Source organism: Tasmannia lanceolata, unplaced genomic scaffold (assembly GCF_043159265.1).
Source record: "Tasmannia lanceolata isolate RefF3 unplaced genomic scaffold, GAP_Taslan_0.1 ptg000431l, whole genome shotgun sequence".
Classification (NCBI taxonomy): Eukaryota; Viridiplantae; Streptophyta; class Magnoliopsida; order Canellales; family Winteraceae; genus Tasmannia; species Tasmannia lanceolata.
In genome coordinates this window covers 10,001-22,747 of record NW_027519104.1, presented here as the reverse complement: position 1 = coordinate 22,747, position 12,747 = coordinate 10,001, and the positions used below count along the sequence as shown (strand labels likewise).

The 12,747-nt window shown below is 37.2% G+C and overlaps 2 non-coding genes across 2 annotated transcripts; both read right to left on the bottom strand.

Annotated features, from left to right (window-relative positions):
- Positions 1-5,294: 5,294 nt before the first annotated feature.
- On the bottom strand, positions 5,295-5,368 carry TRNAW-CCA (transfer RNA tryptophan (anticodon CCA)). The gene has a single exon. It is a non-coding gene; the product is annotated as a tRNA-Trp (tRNA).
- A 165-nt stretch (positions 5,369-5,533) lies between these two features.
- Positions 5,534-5,607, bottom strand: TRNAP-UGG (transfer RNA proline (anticodon UGG)). Its single transcript has one exon. It is a non-coding gene; the product is annotated as a tRNA-Pro (tRNA).
- Between the last annotated feature and the right edge of the window lie 7,140 nt (positions 5,608-12,747).

Genomic DNA, 12,747 nt, shown 5'->3' with positions numbered 1-12,747 from the left:
CATTGGTGGAATACCAGGCAATCCGAAACTTTTTTGAATGATATTCAAGAAAATAACGTTCTAGAAAGATTCATAGAATTAGAAGAACTATTCCTGTTGGACGAAATGATAAAGGACTACCAGGAGACACAGATACAAAAGTTTCGTATAGGAATCCACAAAGAAACGATACAATTGATCAAAATGCACAATGAAGATCATATCCATATCATTTTGGATTTCTCGGCAAATATAATCTGTTTCGCTATTCTAAGCGGTTATTCTATTCTGGGTAATGAAGAACTTCTCATTTTGAATTCTTGGGTTCAGGAATTCCTCTATAACTTAAGTGACACAATAAAAGCTTTTTCTATTCTTTTATTAACTGATTTATGTATCGGATTCCACTCGCCTTATGGTTGGGAACTAATGATTGGCTCGATCTACAAAGATTTTGGATTTTCCCATAACGATCAAATTATATCTGGTCTTGTTTCTACCTTTCCAGTCATTCTAGATACAATTTTGAAATATTGGATCTTCCATTATTTAAATCGTGTATCTCCTTCACTTGTAGTCATTTATCATTCAATGAATGAATGAAGAACTCATTTGATCCGCTGATATCAATCAAATAATCCCACTCTTTATACTTTTACCCGTCCAGGGAATTCGATTCCTCCTATATTCCAGTACAATTATTCCAGTACAATATCAGAATCGTGGATAGGGAACTATACTATACTAACTATATTAGCTACCTACCTAATTTATTGTAGAAATTTCCGGGATCAATGATTGGACCATGCAAAATAGAAATACCTTTTCTTGGGTAAAGGAACAAATGACTCGATTCATTTCCGTATCGATCATGATATATGTAATAACTAGGACATCTATTTCAAATGCATATCCTATTTTTGCGCAGCAGGGTTATGAAAATCCACGAGAAGCAACTGGGCGTATTGTATGTGCCAATTGCCATTTAGCTAATAAACCCGTGGATATTGAGGTTCCACAAGCTGTGCTTCCTGATACTGTATTTGAAGCAGTTGTTAGAATCCCTTATGATATGCAACTGAAACAAGTTCTTGCTAATGGTAAAAAGGGGTCTTTGAATGTGGGGGCTGTTCTTATTTTACCCGATGGATTCGAATTAGCTCCCCCCGATCGTATTTCTCCCGAGATGAAAGAAAAGATAGGCACTCTGTCTTTTCAGAGTTATCGCCCCACTAAAAAAAATATTCTTGTGATAGGTCCTGTTCCTGGTCAGAAATATAGTGAAATCGTCTTTCCCATTCTTTCTCCGGACCCTGCTACTAAGAAAGACGTTAACTTCTTAAAATATCCTATATACGTAGGTGGGAACAGGGGAAGGGGCCAGATTTATCCCGATGGGGGTAAGAGTAACAATACAGTCTATAATGCTACAGGAGCGGGTATAGTAAGCAGAATAGTACGTAAAGAAAAAGGGGGGTATGAAATAACCATAGCTGATGCATCGGATGGACACCAAGTAATTGATATTATACCTCCAGGACCGGAACTTCTTGTTTCAGAGGGTGAATCTATCAAGCTTGATCAACCATTAACGAGTAATCCTAATGTGGGTGGATTTGGTCAGGGAGATGCAGAAATAGTACTTCAAGATCCATTACGTGTCCAAGGGTTGTTGTTCTTTTTGGTATCTGTTATTCTGGCACAAATCTTTTTGGTTCTTAAAAAGAAACAGTTTGAGAAGGTTCAATTGTCCGAAATGAATTTCTAGATACATGGATCCATCAAATTGGTAAAAAGAGACGAACTATTGTTGATCGATGCAATTATGTATGATCAAAAAAATAATGAAAAGCTTTTTTCTTTATACTGTTTTTCGGCGAGATGTCAGGAATTGTTTGTGCCCCGTTCCTAGTAATAATATGTATATTCTGAAGAAGGCTACTTGACATTTTTTTTTTTTTCAAAAAAAAAATTGGAGTGGTGTGACTATGCCAGGCCTCTTAATCCCAGATTATAAATGCCATGTAATGCATCAATAGTTTTTGATTCTATTGTACCTAATAGAATCGAATTCTATTAGATAATAGGCAAGGAAGAAAATAAATGGCAAGGAATAAATGAAAGTAACAAATGATTCTAGGAGGGATTGCTCGTCTTACTAATCTTCCACACAAGAAAAGGAATTTTTCACCCTTTTCCTGTGTGGAAATAATAATGATTCTTGATCCTGTTCGTTAAAGATTACGATTTTCTTTTCCAGGACTATTATAACCTCTTTCTTTAGATTCATAAGCAGTAGTGGACAAACAAAAAAAAAGGGGGGGGCGGGGGGAATCACTCATTGAGCAAATAGAACTTCTTCAATGAACTTATAAAAAAAAAAAAAGCAAATTTTCGCTGTGATGAGATAATCAATAAGGATTTGGATATGTGCAAAAATCCAAGATTTTCACTTTTTTTTTTTCACCACACTCGGGCATTAAATTAAGTGTCTTTTGCTTGAAATTTTATTTATGGAGTAAGGTTCATTTCCATACTAATTGGAATTGATTTGAAGAATGTCTCATCTGTAGAAATCCATATTGTGTCATCCATAAAATCGATTGATTCCTTCTTTCTTCTTGCTTCGGAAGAGTCCGTCCATACTATAGAGGAACAGATACTATGACAATCAAGGGATTAAATTCTTCAAAAACATCATTAGAAACAAAGGAATGGGGTGGTTTTAAACATCGGATCGAAGCAAAGGATCCGTTTTGTCATTTCTACGAATCAAATATTCTTCTTATGTTGACTGAATGAATTTCCAACCTTTATGTTATGAAATGGATCAAAGTCTCGCTGGAAGAGTAAGAACTCAACAGGACCTTACCCCTCTTTGTTTTGTCTGATTCGAGGGGTAAGGTCCTGTTGAGTTCTTACTTTTTCATGTCCACAATCCGGTTCTCATCCGATCACTATAGGGATGAGCCCAATCCGGAGTATGAACCGTAAAAGAAAATACCTATTGAACCAATCACAGGAATACCAGTTACAGTACCTATCAGCCAAAGAGGAATCCTTCCAGTAGTATCGGCCATTTACCCCGCTTCCCTCCACATTTCATCAAGTGGTCATGCTAGAGACATAAACAGTCATGGATAATTATGAGGATGATATCCTTCCGAATGGGATAAGAGAATTCCTACTATTCTCTTTCTTTCTCTCAATTGAAGAAATAATTGGAAAATAAAACAGCAAGTACAAAAATGAGTAATAACCCCCAGTAGAGGCTGGTACGATTCAATTCAACATTTTGTTCGTTCGGGTTTGATTGTGTCGTAGCTCTATAATTCAGATTAGGTTTATCGTTGGATGAACTGCATTGCTGATATTGACCCCAAAAAAGAAACGGTAGGTACAGCCAGTCCGTGAACGGCCAACCAGCGCACTGTAAAAATTGGATAGGTTCGATCTATGGTCATTGAGGCCTCCTAAAAGGATCTACTAAATTCATCGAGTTGTTCCAAAGGGTCAAAACGGCCAGTTATTAATGGAATCCCCTGTCGGCTCTCTGTGAAATACTCGTTTGGCCGAGGGCTTCCAAACACATCATAAGCTAAACCCGTGCTGACGAATAACCAACCCGCAATGAATAGGGAAGGTATAGTAATACTATGAATAACCCAGTATCGAATACTGGTGATAATATCAGCAAAAGAACGTTCTCCCGTGCTTCCAGACATGCTGAGCTCCACATATTCTTGTACAGTCAAAGGGGGATCGATTCCTTGAAAGATGGGATCAGTAAATGGAAAACTACTGATATTTCATCTTTGTGAGATCGTCAATATTGTACCGAAGGTGTATTTAGAGTATACCGAATCAGTATAGCTATCCTTCCTCTGACACAGCAACGCAGTTTCAATCAGTATCGAAAAGAAATGGTACATAATTCCCCTTTTCCTTTCTTGTTACTTGTCTATGCGGAACCGCGTGTCATTCAATCAAAAATTGATCAAATTTCTGTAGTATAGGGTTTCAAGTATTGGCTTTGGACTAGAAACTGAAGTTCTTAGTAAAGTTTGAGTCAACGGGTTCTAGTTCTAATAATTAATGAACGAGATTATCATATTCCACACAATTCAATTAGATGCAAAATATAGAAATCCCCTCTCATGGTTGTAGAAAAGATATTTTTCTTTTTTTCTAATCCTTTCATTTCAAGTAATTGGTTGGTTCTACAGTAGTAGATAGTATTCGATGAAAGAAAGAGAGAAGAAACAATAAATAGTTTGAACAATCAATATTCGTGATGCAACCATTACTGGATTAGATCCAAAGGTTCCTTCTTGACCTAGCTACAAGGATGGAACTCCATGATATGGAAAGACAGACTGTGGAACCTAAAAGGATAATAGGAATTGATAAATTGAAAAAGAAAAGAAATAAATGGTCAAAATGGAAATTCTTTTGAAATCCAATTCTTTTATTCTATAGTTATTCAAAGATAATTTCATTTTTGAATGAAGTTACACGACACAGTTCTTCTGACTATTACTTTACTCACGAGTTGCTCAATGAATCTGTTGATTTGAAATCCCGACATTGGTAGATGTCACAGATGATAAATCAATCTTTTTTTTTTTTTCTACCTCTGCTACTCTATCTTTGTCAGTGCCGTCTATAATGACTGATGAATCAAGAACTTTCAATTGGAACTGATTCTGTCAATTGGTATTTTTTCTGATCATCACATCTCGCAAAAATTGAAACTTAGGTAAGTGCTTTATAAACATATGTAAAAAAAAAAGAACGTATCTCATTTAGCTCCTTCATGCCCACTATAACTAGTTATTTCGGTTTTCTACTAGCTGCTTCAACTATAACCCCAGCTCTATTGATTGGTCTGAGCAAGATACGACTTATTTGAAATTAATTGAATGAATAATTCATCAAAATAAATAGTTCTGTGAGATTTCAGGTATTCGATAGTTCCTTCCCGCGTTAATTACCAATTCTTGATCATTGAGATTCATGGGTGATTCGGAGTAATATTTAGGGATAGATATTACCTCTATTTTTACCCTTTCCAACAAATTGAAATGATTGAAGTTTTTCTATTTGGAATCGTCTTAGGTCTAATTCCTATTACTTTGGCCGGATTATTCGTAACTGCATATTTACAATACAGACGCGGAGATCAGTTGGACCTTTGATTGAGTAACATCTCTTTTTTGATTGACCTCCTTCTTAAGCTGCAGGAGGTCAAATTCAGGTTGCAGTTCAAGTTAGTAAAGTTATTTTATTGTGATTCAACATTACAAAAACAGAATCACGCTCTGTAGGATTTGAACCTACGACATCGGGTTTTGGAGACCCACGTTCTACCGAACTGAACTAAGAGCGCTTTCTTATGACAGGAGATACAACTGTAAAGAAAGGGATTCTTTTTGTACCCCCAATACACCTTGCATGCATGTAGTATCATAAAATGCAAAATTATGTCCAGTCCAGTCCAATTTGAATCGATCTCAACTGATCCCTCGTTACTGCCCATAGGAGAAGTAATAGGTAGGGATGACAGGATTTGAACCCGTGACATTTTGTACCCAAAACAAACGCGCTACCAAGCTGCGCTACATCCCTTTCAATTGTTGTACAGTTTCATTGTAGGGAATCCTTGTCTTGTTTTCCACATCGTTATTTCCTAATATCTAGAGACAATTTCTCTTGCCATTTCTTCTTTTTGATTTCATATAATCAAAGAATTATATACATATGAAACCTAACGTATAAAAAAATGAATATTTATCGGTAATGCTCAGTAAGAAAGGGTCATCTTTTTCTGTTTTAGGGACAAGTAGATCTAATCCACCGGATTATTGTACATATTCATTTTCATTTTAGTTCGGGATTAGGGATTTCGTGTACAAATACAAGTGATCTTTAGCTACAGATACATCTGATCATATATGTATTCCAATAAAGAAGGAGGATTTTCAATGCGAGATATAAAAACATATCTCTCCGTGGCACCTGTGCTAACTACGCTATGGTTCGGGTCTTTAGCAGGTCTATTGATAGAGATCAATCGTTTATTCCCAGATGCGTTGACATTCCCCTTTTTTTCATTCTAGTTATTGACATGGGAAGGGGTGAAGAAGATTAGAGATACAACAAATTCTCTGTGACTAATCCACCCTTTTGAATTTTTTTTTTAAGTTGTTTAGGAAGGAAAGAGAAAGAAAAGTGGATTAAACCTCAGCGAAACTCGGGCTCAGCATAGAATTAATAGAGGGAGAACAGAAATAGAAATGTGGGTCTAGGACAGGCTGTTCAAGAGCATACAAGATAGTAAATGAAATACTGACTGGGATTAGAAATAATGGATAGTTAGAAATAATTGTATTACTTATTATTACTCTATTGATTGCAGCGAAATCTTTCATAATTGGATTTCGAGTTATCAGTTAGCAACTTCTATTTATTTTTCCTTCTTTTCGTATTCTTCGATTCAGATCGAAAATAGAAGAGTGGAGGGAATCCAAAATCCAAAGGAGGTTCATGGCCAAGGGTAAAGATGTCAGAATAAGAGTTATTTTGGAATGTACCAGTTGTGTCCGAAATGATTTAAATAAGGAATCGCGGGGCATTTCCAGATATATTACTCAAAAGAATCGACACAATACGCCTAGTCGATTGGACTTGAGAAAATTCTGTCCTTATTGTTACAAGCATACGATTCATGGGGAGATAAAGAAATAGATCGAACAGAATAGAATGTCTGTTCCACCCTTCCAAGGAACAGGACAAAATTACATATAGATAGATATATAAAATATAAACAAATCAAGTACTATTACTATTTCGGTCGGATCCGAAACCGAAATGAATGAAGAAATAAGATTTTAGAGATAAGGAATAAATCATGGATAAATCCAAGCGACCCTTTCGTAAATCCAAGCGATCTTTTCGTAGGCGTTTGCCCCCAATTGGATCGGGGGATCGAATTGATTATAGAAATATGAGTTTAATTAGTCGATTTATTAGTGAACAAGGAAAAATATTATCTAGACGAGTGAATAGATTGACCTTGAAACAACAACGATTAATTACTATTGCTATAAAACAAGCTCGTATTTTATCTTCGTTACCTTTTCTTAATAATGAGAAACAATTTGAAAGAACCGAGTCGACCCCTAGAACTGCTGGTCCTAAAACCAGAAATAAATAGGCCTACTTCTCAATTGAATCAAAACTCTAATTGGAATTCAAACTCAGATTGAGGTTTTGTTCGAAAAAGCCGAGATACTTGATTGTCGCGTCGTAAGAAAAAAAAAAAAAGAATGAATGGGGAAGAAAAAATATTTTTTTTTATTGAAAAGTGTTCGTTCATTTCTAATATTTATCATATTCATTTCTACTCTACCTTCCCGGAGTTCATTCTCCGGGGAACTCCGTTTAAATCATTTCGGTGAATTCGTTCCAGTCGCCTTATTTGATAATCTCATTTGAAATCATGTAAATGCAATTCCTATTTGATATAGCTATTTGTGCAAGTATTTTACGATTAAGAAGCAACTGCCTCTTGTACAGATCGTGCATTAATCGACTATAACTATAGGATACCCCATTTTCACGAGTTACTGCATTTATCCGAGTGATCCACAAACGACGAAAATCTCTCTTTTGCCTGCATCTATCCCGATGACTGGAAACCAAAGCTCTCATTTTCTGTTGAGTAGTAGTTCGAGTAAGTCTTGAATGAGCCCCTCGAAAGGTTGATGCAAATAAACGAATTTTTGTTCGACGTCTCCGAGCTATATATCCCCGCCTAACTCTGGTCATTGAATCAAATGAAACCTTGATGAATAACTAATTGATTTCTTTTCTTTCAGTCATTCTTTTCCCCTCCCCTAGTTTATTAGTAACAAAACGGATTCTTCCGATGTATAAAATAAAAATTCCAATGGCTTTTGCTACTATGACCTTCCCAACCACGATTTTTGATTTCTTCCAGGCATTTCACCTCGGAATAAGAAATTGTACCGATATTAGATATAAAATATCTAGTAAATAGGTAGTAATAAATAGAGAAAAATGGAGAAATAAATAAATAGTGGCTTCCATCGTTTCTATGATTACTTCTTAAACGGTGAGGTCCTCTCTATACACCGGAGCTCCTTCCCCCATTTAATCAATGTTATTAGTAACTTGTACAGTTCACACTCTTTGGCTCTACCCATAAAATTATCCAGTATATAGGTCTTTTCACAATGAGATCCATCCATACAGTGACGGCATTTAATTATGAAGGTTGGCTAGGTAGCTAACCCTGTTAGTCCGTTCTTGCAAGAGTAGAAGCATAATCTTTCTGCTTTTAAAATACTATTTTCCCCGCTTAATGGATAACCATTTGCTACCAATGGGGAATTGATTTTCATCTCAAATCGAGGTGATTGGATTTGCACCAATGGAAACCATAAATTCCATACACAATAGAGGTATATGATAGATCTTTATTTTGAGATAGTGAATGGAATGGAGTTCTTCCATTCTATCCTACTCATTGGTACTGGTCATTGATACTGGAAAAATCGTCTCATTTGTTCCAGATCATGATCTGAACGAGTCGCACATACACCCTAGTACATGTTCCTCGACGCTGAGGACATCCTCGAAGGGCAGGGGATTTCGTGACATTTTTGATTGGCTGTCTTGTGTTTCTAATAAGTTGTTTAATAGTTGGCATGCTGAATCGTATACAGAATGGGCTGGTTTAGATCGATCCTAACCGGATGATTATGAATTACTTCCATTTCATATAATATTTTACCAGGTTAAGAAGATAAAATATCAAATCACGGCTCATTCGAATTATGGTTCGAAATGGAATCAAGAATTTATGTGAAATCCCCGGTATTTTCGACCGCGACAACATCAACAATGCCATGGGCTTGGGCTTCTGTTGCTGACATAAAAACATCCCTTTCCATGTCTTCGGATATAACCCATAAAGGCTTGCCGGTTCTTTGTACATAAACCCTTGTGAGGGTTTCGCGGAGTTTCAGTAGTTCTTCCGCTTCCAGGATAAATTCTCCTGTGGGTGCCTCATAAAAAGAACTAGCAGGTTGGTGGATCATAACCCTGATGATATAACATAATGAACGGTTCCTCTATCTCGCACGATCGGTCGAAGGGAAGGGATAAAGAATAACAAGAATAAAAAGATAGAATTAGAATTGAACAACCGTACAGGCATCTTTTATGCATTGCATACGGCTCCGCAATGGAATTTCCTTTTCCCTTCCATCGAAGAAAGAGACAAATAGAATCCATCAGACCCAGATCGTTGAATGATCCATTTACCATCTTTCCTTTCGGAGGAGTCAAAAAATACTATGATGGTTCCGTTGCTTTATATATTTATCTCGTCTGTGATTCAGCAATCCCAAAGTTTCTTTATGATCCGATCAAATAAGGAAAAAATGATCTTTTTTTTTTTTCATTTTCGTACTCTTTCATAACATAAATATCGGAAAGAGGCTTCTGGTGTGAAAGCAAAAAAAAGGTTTGTGACGCTGAAATGGACCCCCGATACATAAGATCAAATCGTAAATAACCTTTGTTTCATACTACTATCTCGATATATAATCTCATGTTATGTTATGAAAAAAAAATAATAGTTTGCTCATATCGAACTCGAAGTGCCATGCTATTATTACTTATTATTCATATTCCATATGGCGAAGGCATAGTCTTCTTTTTTTTTTCTCAAATAAAAAAAAACTCATTGGCGCCAAGCGTGAGGGAATGCTAGACGTTTGGTAATTTCTCCTCCGACTAGGAGAAAAGATCCCATTGAAGCGGCTAATCCCATGCATATTGTATGTATGTCTGGTGGCACAAATTGCATAGTATCATAAATAGCTATTCCTGGTATTACCCATCCGCCGGGAGAGTTTATAAACAAATACAGATCCCTGGTATCATCCTCTATACTGAGATATACCATGAGACCAACAAGTTGATTCGAGATCTCGCTATCAACCTCTTGTCCTAAAAAAAGTAATCTTTCTCGATGAAGTCGGTTGATTAGGACAAAATTGTATCCCTTAGGAACCGCACACGCACCTTTGGATGCATACGGTTCAAAAAATCAAAATTGCGAAAAAAAAAAAAGAATTCATTGAACTTATCGAACTAACCCCTCATTGATGTATTCTTTCATCGAGATCCAAATCACGATGTAATTTTCTTGTTCCTAAATGGGCCTCTTCAATTCTTTTAGGTTTATGCTCTACTCCGGGTAAAGATCTGCCCGAATTCTATTTGCACATATAGGACAAATGATCACAGTACCGCTTCTTTTTGTTCCGACTTCTTTTTTTTTTTCAATTCGTTTTCATGTTCATGCCTTCCGCCAAATATTCGACTAATCATATTATTCCATTAATTGGTAGTTTTAGAGGTATAAATAGGGATCATTTATGATACGAGTAGTAATCATACATAGATTACCAATTTGGTATTTTTTGAACGGAGCCTGGATACTTCATTTTATTGGTCCAAGCCAACCATAAATTCTTCTAATTGAGAATATTGATCCCCAACCAACAAATAAATTGATCTAATTGCATTGCACTTCACGCTCCGAATTGAATTATTGATGGTTTAATCAATCTTTCTTGGGTGAAACAGAGGATATCTCGATCGGGGGAGAGAACGGGGAAATCCCATATGACCCAATATGTCTGACAAGTCGCACTATACGTCAACCCAAACTGCATCTTCCTCTCCAGGACTCCGAAAAGGTACTTTTGGAACACCAATAGGCATAAAATGAAAGAAAAATTAAGTACTCTATTTCACTTTGATGTGGAAACGTAACAATGGGTTTATTGTCTTCATAATATTGTCGTTTATCGTATTTTATCCATAGATTGGAAGGTTCATGGAGAAGACGGGTTGAATAAAGGAAAATTCGTACAAATGGATCGTTCGAAGGATGAACAAGTATCTATGCATTCGCTCACAAAAATAGGATCAATCCCCCCATTGCGTATTGGTACTTATCGAGTATAGAATAGATCTGCTTCTCTTTGTTCCTACGAACAGAATTGTTAAATTATTACCAATGGAACGGAATAAATATTAACTCTTGCTTTGAGATAATCCACTGAAAAGGCGAGGTCCATAGCATCAATCAGTCTTTTCCAATGTGATAAAGTTACATAGTGTCTATTTTTTCTTTGATAAAATAAGGGGTATTTCCATGGGTTTGCCTTGGTATCGTGTTCATACCGTCGTATTGAATGATCCCGGTCGGTTACTTTCTGTCCATATAATGCATACAGCTCTAGTTTCTGGTTGGGCCGGTTCGATGGCTCTATACGAATTAGCCGTTTTTGATCCCTCTGATCCCGTCCTTGATCCAATGTGGAGACAAGGTATGTTCGTTATACCCTTCATGACTCGTTTAGGGATAACCAATTCATGGGGTGGTTGGAGTATCACAGGAGGAACTATAACGAATCCGGGTATTTGGAGTTACGAAGGTGTGGCTGGGGCACATATTGTGTTTTCTGGCTTGTGCTTCTTAGCAGCCATCTGGCATTGGGTGTATTGGGACCTAGAAATATTCTGTGATGAACGTACGGGAAAACCCTCTTTGGATTTGCCCAAGATCTTTGGAATTCATTTATTTCTCTCAGGGGTGGCTTGCTTTGGGTTTGGCGCATTTCATGTAACAGGCTTGTATGGTCCTGGAATATGGGTGTCCGATCCTTATGGTCTAACCGGAAAAGTACAATCTGTAAATCCAGCGTGGGGCGCAGAAGGTTTTGATCCTTTTGTTCCGGGAGGAATAGCCTCTCATCATATTGCAGCGGGGACATTGGGGATATTGGCGGGACTATTCCATCTTAGTGTCCGCCCGCCCCAACGTTTATACAAAGGATTACGTATGGGCAATATTGAAACTGTACTTTCTAGTAGTATCGCTGCTGTCTTTTTTGCAGCTTTCGTCGTTGCTGGAACTATGTGGTATGGTTCAGCAACTACTCCCATAGAATTATTTGGTCCCACTCGTTATCAGTGGGATCAGGGATACTTCCAGCAAGAAATATATCGAAGAGTTGGAGCCGGGCTAGCCGAAAATCTGAGTTTATCGGAAGCTTGGTCTAAAATTCCCGAAAAATTAGCTTTTTATGATTACATCGGTAATAATCCGGCGAAGGGGGGATTATTCAGAGCAGGCTCAATGGACAATGGGGATGGAATAGCTGTTGGATGGTTAGGACACCCCATCTTTAGAGATAAAGAGGGGCATGAGCTTTTTGTACGTCGTATGCCTACTTTTTTTGAAACATTTCCGGTGGTTTTGGTAGACGGAGACGGAATTGTGAGAGCGGATGTTCCTTTTAGAAGGGCAGAATCGAAGTATAGTGTCGAACAAGTAGGTGTAACTGTTGAGTTCTATGGTGGCGAACTCAATGGGGTCAGTTATGGCGATCCTGCTACTGTGAAAAAATATGCTAGACGTGCCCAATTGGGTGAAATTTTTGAATTAGATCGTGCTACTTTGAAATCCGATGGTGTTTTTCGTAGCAGTCCAAGGGGTTGGTTTACTTTTGGACATGCTACGTTTGCTTTGCTCTTCTTTTTCGGACACATTTGGCATGGGGCTAGAACCTTGTTCAGAGATGTTTTTGCTGGTATTGACCCTGATTTGGATGCTCAAGTGGAATTTGGAACATTCCAAAAACTTGGAGATCCAACTACAAG